The 7,429-nt window shown below is 36.2% G+C and overlaps 1 long non-coding RNA gene across 2 annotated transcripts in view; it reads left to right on the top strand.

Moving 5' to 3' along the window:
* Positions 1-398: 398 nt before the first annotated feature.
* Positions 399-7,429, top strand: part of LOC141417364 (uncharacterized) — a 38,043-nt gene continuing 31,012 nt past the window's right edge. Inside the window, exon 1 of one of the 2 annotated variants that reach the window (XR_012441903.1) lies at positions 399-661. This is a non-coding gene — a long non-coding RNA (uncharacterized lncRNA). The remainder of the gene's footprint in view (positions 662-7,429) is intronic. The other variant, XR_012441902.1, reaches the window with a different exon arrangement.

Raw genomic sequence — 7,429 nt, 5'->3', positions numbered from 1 at the left:
CTTAATCTGCATTATTTTTTCCTTTTAATTACATTATATAAAAATTTATTATACATGAGCCTTCAAAGATGTTAATTGGTGTTTTATAATAGTTTGTTTTTGCCAATTATATGAAGTATCCTTTTCTTGGCCTGAATACCTTATTATCTTTTAGTGGAATACTTGATGTTTTGAAAAGTTATTTAAGTATTTATGCATAAAGTCTTATTTATCAACTTTGGAGGAAAAATTTCAATCTTAATGCTCATACACCATCTCCAACTTAAGATGCTAAAATTAATCCAGCAACTTTAAAGGCAATTTAAACTCCCTATCTTTCGTAGTCTGCTGATTGCAGGGAATCTTGACACTTATGAGTCATAGTGAGAGGGTGGGAGAAGAGTCAGGTGCCGTGCTGGCTGAGTCACTACCAGCCCATAGCAACATCAGTCTGCAGGAGAATGAGCTCTGCAGGCAATTACAACAACATCACAGTGAGCCAACGTAGATACTGAACATGCAGCTTGGGTACCCAGCTCTCCTTGTGAACTGGAACAGATGCCTATAGGACCTAAGCTGGTCCAGGACTCGCTGGCTCCTTTTATCCCTCTTTTACTCTATAACTCATTGGCTTTTCCATGAGCTTCCAACATTTGTCCTCTACTTATGCACCCAACTCCACGTAAGTTTATTTCTCTGTTGTATGATTCTAAGATTGTCTTTATTTATATAACTTCTTCCTTTTTATTATGCCTGTCCTTCCATAATCTTGCTGAGCTGAACTTATTCTTTTAAAAAGTTTTAGTTATGGTAAAATACACATCATATAAAAGTTACTATTCTAACTGTTTTTAAGTACAGAGTTTAACAGGTTATGATTTATCTTATAAAACTGAAACCTGTGCCCATGAAGCAACCCCTCTCCATTCTACCCTTCCCTCCAGCCCTGGCAGCCCCATCTTCCTTTCTGTTTCTATAAATTTGATTACTCTAGTTACCTTATATAAACAGAATCAACAATATTTGTCATTTTATTTCAGGCTTAATTCAGTTAGTCTCATACCCTATGCTTCACCTATGTTGTAGCAGGTGTCTAAATTTCTTTCCTCTGAAGTCTGACTATTCCAGTGTATTTCTATACCACATTTTGTTATTACATTTATCTGATGTTGGCTCTTTTAGTTGTAAGCATCTTTTTTTGTTGTTGTGCTGGTAGTACATGGTGGTATTTGCAAAAGTTCTTACAATGTATCAAATATATCACAAATTCACCCCTTCCATCATTCCCCTTTATCCCCCTCCTCCCATTTCTGGAATAGTTTCAACAGGTCTCACTTTTCCATTTACATACATGTGTATACAATATTAGCACTGCAATGAGAATAGGTATAAGATGTCTCTTTAATACCAGACACGTTCTTTTTGTTGACACATGCACATATTTAAAAATAAAAACTTGTCATAGAAAATTTCAAATGTGAAAAATAGAAAGAATAGCATAATGAACTTCAGAATATCTGTCAGTCAGTTTGAACAAACATCTTGCAGCATATAGTCATATTTCACCTAAAATCCCACATATCATGTAATTTTACCTGTTAATATTTCACAATGTACCTCTTAAAAAAATAAGAACTCTTTTAAAAAGTAAGATAAAGCATAAAGGTATTTGCAAGTCAAGAAACTTAATTCCTCATTACCCCCAGTATGCACTATAGTGTTCATAGTATCCCGAATTATCTTTAAAATTTTTTAAATTTAAATTTATTTTAAATAAATACATAAAAGTATACATGCTTGGGGTTATATGTGATATTTCAAGACATGTATACATTTTGTAACAGTTAAACATATTTATTACCTCAAAAATTTAGTATTTCTTTATTGTGAAAACATTCAAACACTTTTTTTCCTAGCTTTGTGAGGTATATCGTACATAATTTTTTATCTCTAGCCACCCTACTGGGCTAGGGATTGTAGCTCATTGGTAGAACATTTGCATAGCATGTGTGAGGTCCTACGTTTCATCCTTAGCACTGGAAAACAAACAAGCAAACAAACAAAAACAACAAAACACCTATAGTCACCCTACTGTGCAATAGCTCACTGCAACATCTTACTTCTATTCAACTGTAACTTCCTACCCCTTGATCAACTTCTCTCCATCCCTCTTCCCTCCTCACCCCCCAGCCTCTGGTACTCATCCTACTCTCTCAACTTCAATGAGATCAACTTATTATAATCCACATATAAGTGGCCATCATGTGGTCTTAAATTTAAAAAAATTTTTGAGTTGGAATCCAAACAAACTCTACCAACTGTAATTGTTTTATATGACTCTTGCATTTCCTTTAATCTATATGTTTCCTTTCTATGAAATTTCTTTGAAGAAGCTCCCCCCCAATACTACAACATTTTTCAGACTTTGAAGTTTGCTTTTTGTTTCCTGTAATCCATTTAACATTGTCTTCTGTTCCTGAATTTTTTTTATAAGTTGGTAATTGGACTTACATGCTTGGTCAGATTTAGAATTTTGTTTTATTTTGTTTTGCAAGAGTAACTTATAGACAATGTTGTGTTTTTCCATTGGTTGATATATAATAGTTGGTTCTCTCTCTCTCTCTCAAGTGATTATGATAGACTAGACTAATTCATTTGAAGCTGCATATTAGAAATATTCTTTGTTCTTCATTTATTATTAGCTAAAATATTTGCATAAAAGTGATGCCCTTGGGTTGGTGGAGTGGCTCAAGTGGTAGAGTGCCTGCCTAGCAAGCATCAGGCCCTAGCAGCACTAAAAAAAAAGCGATATCCTGTTATCAGTTTTTTTGTTTTCTGAGGGATGATTTTATAAAAGGATACATGTGCAATTATTTCTCTTTATTTACCAGTAGCAATAATTTGGCTACTGAGCAGCCTCCAAAGGTGACCAATATGATTTTTGTTCTTTTAGTTAATTTGAACTCCATAATTAAAAACATACTTGATTTTGCACTTATTTCTCTTATTGAAGTTGGCTTCTTTTATATGACTCTTATTGCCAAGCTATTTGCTTGGGCAAAATACCTCAGACCCATCTTGTACTTTTTCATCCCAGTTTGGAATCAGCCATTTCTCCAAAGATCCTTGATTCCTTTACTGGGATATGGTATTTAGAGGCCACAATCTGACATCCATGGGATCTCATTGCCATTGAAGTAGTTAATGTTTCTTCAAAGCCTTTTCAGTGGACAAAATTAGGTAATATAGTTTTCATTTTAAAGACAAAATATGTCATGAGTGTATACTGATGCTTGCATTTCAATTGTAGAACTTTTAATCAGATTATTAGTATTAATTTTTAATTAGTCTTATAAATCTTTTATCTCTATCTCCTTTTACTTAAACACAAATACTGCTTTCAATATACCAATATTATTAACCTCCTCCCTTTTTTTTACTCCACACTATATGTACAATAGTGTTAAATGGAAACACCAACACTAGTAACAAGAAAACTAGAAAAAGTTTAAGATTTCTTTCCTGCACTTAATTTTCTTATTAATATATATTGCACTAGGGATTGTACAGTAAAACCACTGTGTTTATTACACAGAGATTTGGAAAATCTCCTGTGTGTTTTTTTGTTTTTATTTTTTGGGGTGGTATTGGGGTTTGAAGTTAGGATCTTGTCCTTGCTACATAGGCCCTTTATCACTTGAGTCATTGCCCCAGCCCTCTTTTGCATTAATTACTTTTTGGATAGGGTCTTGTATTTTTGCCCAGAGCTGGCCTCAGACCATGATCCTCCTCTGTTGGACTCTTGCATAGCTGGGATGACAGGTGTGGAGCACAATGGTCAGCTTATTTGTTGAGTTGGGGTCTCACTGACTTTTTGCTTAGGAAGGACTCAAATTGTGATCCTCTTGATCTCTGTCTCCTGAATAACTAGGATCAGAGGTGAGAGCCACCACATTGGCCATTTTCATTTATAGGGATTACTTTTTAAATTTTTGTCCTATAATGGCATAAAATATCTATGTGGCATGAAAATCAAACCAAGTAAGGCAGGATGTATTTTTAAAAGTATAGCTTCTAGTCCCATTCTTCCTCCCTAAGGGTCCTGTAGAGACTCATTTTTATCTACTCTTTATTTTAAATCTAGTGCTTATTGAGTTTATTGATCAAATACATTCTACTTCTACCAAGAAAATATAATATTAAAATATGCCTAAACATTGACTATTTGATATTTATATTTTTGGCTTTACTAAGTTATAGGATATGATGCTAACAGTGTACAGGAACAGAGAGAGGCTCAGTATGGATGCAGAAGAGTGAGACAGGGAGAGAATACTATGAGGTAAGAGTGATGGAGGCAGATTATTACCATTAGTGGGAGCCCATTTGAGTCCATGGGCTTGTGAGGGTTGAAAACTATGGTCACAGATCAAATCTGTTTGGACCTATATAAAGATATTGTTGGCTTTCTTTGACAATCATAACAAGCAAAGTAAGCCTACCAGTGCTGAATCAGATTGATATGAAGTGATACAGCTCTAGATGAAAGATCAATTCATTGGCTAGAAAAGGTCAATCTTCTGAAGTACTTCATTCCTGTGTGGCAAAGATGACATGGGGATGGCATCTCAGGTCCAGGATGTGGCAATGCTAATGAGCAGTGAGGTTGTCACTCACCCTCACAGGTGGCCTGCTCTCACCCTCTCCACCAGCTGGCATGTGATCGCTGGTGTGTGCATGTGTAAGCTGGTCCATGGACAGTGGTGCCTGCTCCCTACCATTCTCCCATCTCCTAGGATACCAGAGTAGAGATGGCCAGTTGCACAGATGTTTTTCACAGTGTTCTGTCTCTTAAGAGTAGAGATCAAGAATGTGTTTGACTCAAGTGGATGTACGACAAATTCTCATCAATTCGTGCCTGAATTATTCAACTCACCTACACGTGTATTGAATGTTTGCTAGATTCCAGACACGACGCTAAGCTCTGAGGATGTAAAAACGAATGAAACATTGCCCCGTCCTTATGTAGTGAACAGTTTACTGACAGGAAGCTAGTATAAAAAAAAGTGATTTTTGAGCAATGTAGTGATTCCTCTGGTGGGTAGATCATTCAGAAGCTCATAGTGGGGGTTAGAGATGGGAGCTCAGGAGTTAGGAGAAGCTTCCAGAAGCAGGTGATGCCTAGACCAGGCTGGAGCCTGAGGAGGTTTAGGAAGTCAGTCAGCAGAGGGACAGGAATGTGGCTCTTGAGCAGAAGTAGAGGCAGCACAAGGATAACATGCAGACATACAGGAAACCCCTGTGTGCGAGGCAGAAGTGGCTCAGGTATAAACAGTTTTTGTCAGCAGGGATCCTCCCGGAAAGCCTCAAATGCCATCCCGATGAGCTTGGACTTTATTCTGAGGCTGTCAACAAACCACTTAAAGGCTTTCAGGGCAGGGGTATCCGGAGTGAAATGGGTGTGGTGAATATGATAAATATCTGTTTGTTATAAATTGTAACCAGAAACCAACAAAACAAAACATTTTCTCTATATAAAATTCAAACATTACTGAAGTATATAATATGGAAAATGAAATTTCACCCCCTAAATCATTGATGGTTTGGTTATTGTTCTTTTAATTTGTTTTGTTCTGAAAAATGACATTATTAATGTTGAGGTGGGAAGAAAATCAGATAATCTATAAAATTCTATAAAGTATATTTTGGACACTTTTTGATTTCTTTCATATATATATCTTATTTTTATTTATTTTATTTTATTTTTTATTATTATTCATATGTGCATATAAGGCTTGGGTCATTTCTCCCCCCTGCCCCCACCCCGTCCCTTACCACCCACTCCACCCCCTCCCTCTCCCCGCTACCCCCTCAATACCCAGCAGAAACTATTTTGCCCTTATTTCTAATTTTGTTGAAGAGAGAGTATAAGCAATAATAGGAAGGAACAAGGGTTTTTACTGGTTGAGATAAGGATAGATATACAGGGAGTTGACTCACATTGATTTCCTGTGCGTGGGTGTTACCTTCTAGGTTAATTCTTTTTGATCTAACCTTTTCTCTAGTTCCTGGTCCCCTTTTCCTATTGGCCTCAGTTGCTTTTAAGGTATCTGCTTTAGTTTCTCTGTGTTGAGGGCAACAAATGCTAGCTAATTTTTTTGGTGTCTTACCTATCTTCACCCCTCCCTTGTGTGCTCTCGCTTTTATCATGTGCTCAAAGTCCAATCCCATTGTTGTGTTTGCCCTTGATCTAATGTCCACATATGAGGGAGAACATATGATTTTTGGTCTTTTGGGCCAGGCTAACCTCCCTCAGAATAATGTTCTCCAATTCCATCCATTTACCAGCGAATGATAACATTTCGTTCTTCTTCATGGCTGCATAAAATTCCATTGTGTATAGATACCACATTTTCTTAATCCATTCGTCAGTAGTGGGGCATCTTGGCTGTTTCCATAACTTGGTTATTGTGAATAGTGCCACAATAAACATGGGTGTGCAGGTGCCTCTGGAGTAACCTGTGTCACAGTCTTTTGGGTATATCCCCAAGAGTGGTATTGCTGGATCAAATGGTAGATCAATGTCTAACTTTTTAAGTAGCCTCCAAATTTTTTTCCAGAGTGTTGTACTAGTTTACATTCCCACCAACAGTGTAAGAGGGTTCCTTTTTCCCCGCATCCTCGCCAACACCTGTTGTTAGTGGTGTTGCTAATGATGGCTATTCTAACAGGGGTGAGGTGGAATCTTAGTGTGGTTTTAATTTGCATTTCCTTTATTGCTAGAGATGGTGAGAATTTTTTCATGTGTTTTTTGGCTATATCTTATTTTTAAACATATGTAGGAAATATTTTTATTTAACCTTTTTTCTGCTGGTAGATATTTGGATTCTTCCCAACCATTCTTTCTATTTTTTTAAATCAAAGTGATACATGTACGTCTATGCTCTAGGAAGGCAAATAGTAGCCTTGGAAGCATGTTGAAAAACAGGAGTCCTTTGTTCTGTATTCCACTTCTGTCCCCTCTACTCCGAGGTTGGTCCTTTTGGTTGTTTTCTTTAAATGCTGCTTCTTGGTTTTCATTTTTAGTTATTATGTAGTCATATTCTTAAAATGGGTGATGAGAATTAGGTTTCTTAGAAACTCCATTTCTCCATGGGCCACAGTTTCGTTTGTTTCATTGTCCAGTATAGTTATATACTTACCTCCAATTATATCAATCAATATTCAATGCTGACAATATTATGATTATGGAATTATTAGTTGGGGTTGAGCCATGTAGGCTTGAATGACATTTCCATATATATATATATATATATATATATATATATATATATATATACACACACACACACACACACACACACATATGTATGTATATATACATATATGCATATATATGGAAATATATATATACTTACATTTTTTCCTGCAAAGCAGGAAAAAAATCTTT

Source organism: Castor canadensis, chromosome 2, assembly GCF_047511655.1.
Source record: "Castor canadensis chromosome 2, mCasCan1.hap1v2, whole genome shotgun sequence".
Lineage (NCBI taxonomy): Eukaryota > Metazoa > Chordata > Mammalia > Rodentia > Castoridae > Castor > Castor canadensis.
This window is presented reverse-complemented; position numbering and strand designations above follow the sequence as displayed.